Genomic DNA, 638 nt, shown 5'->3' on the forward strand with positions numbered 1-638 from the left:
AGGAGGCCGCGCCCTAGGGGGGCGCGCCCCCTTGTCTCGTGGACAGGCTGTGGGCCCCCTGGTATTAATCTTTTGCCAAAAATTCTTATCAATTCCAAAAAGTGCCTCTGTGGATTTCTAGAACATTCCGAGAACTTTTCTTTTCTACACATAAAACAACATCATGGTAGTTCTGCTGAAAACAGCGTCAGTCCGGGTTAGTTTCATTCAAATCATGCAAGTTAGAGTCCAAAATAAGGGCAAAAGTGTTTGAAAAAGTAGATATGTTGGAGACGTATCATGAAGCTGCAGCCTAATCGGCGCCACCAAAGAGGTTGTACACCAATCGCCGCATTTTCTTCTTGATTCGATCTCACGGTGCTGCCAGCGCTCGGTCCCGAGCTGACACGGCGCAGATCCATCCACGGCGGCATTGCCGGCCACTTCCTCCACGACGTCGCTCCCTCGGCGGCGAAGTCCACATCAGTAGGAGCTACTGCTCTGCTCTTGCTCTCGGTCCCCTGCCTGGTCTGCTCTTGCTATTGCTCTTGCTCGCGCTGCTGCTCTTGCTCTTGCTCTTTCTTGCGATGCTGCTCCGATTTAGCTACACTTCAGCCGACTAAATCGACTTTTGGGTCAGTCGATTTTCAGGGGGTGGT

The sequence above is a fragment of the Triticum dicoccoides genome, chromosome 7B, assembly GCF_002162155.2.
Source record: "Triticum dicoccoides isolate Atlit2015 ecotype Zavitan chromosome 7B, WEW_v2.0, whole genome shotgun sequence".
Classification (NCBI taxonomy): domain Eukaryota; kingdom Viridiplantae; phylum Streptophyta; class Magnoliopsida; order Poales; family Poaceae; genus Triticum; species Triticum dicoccoides.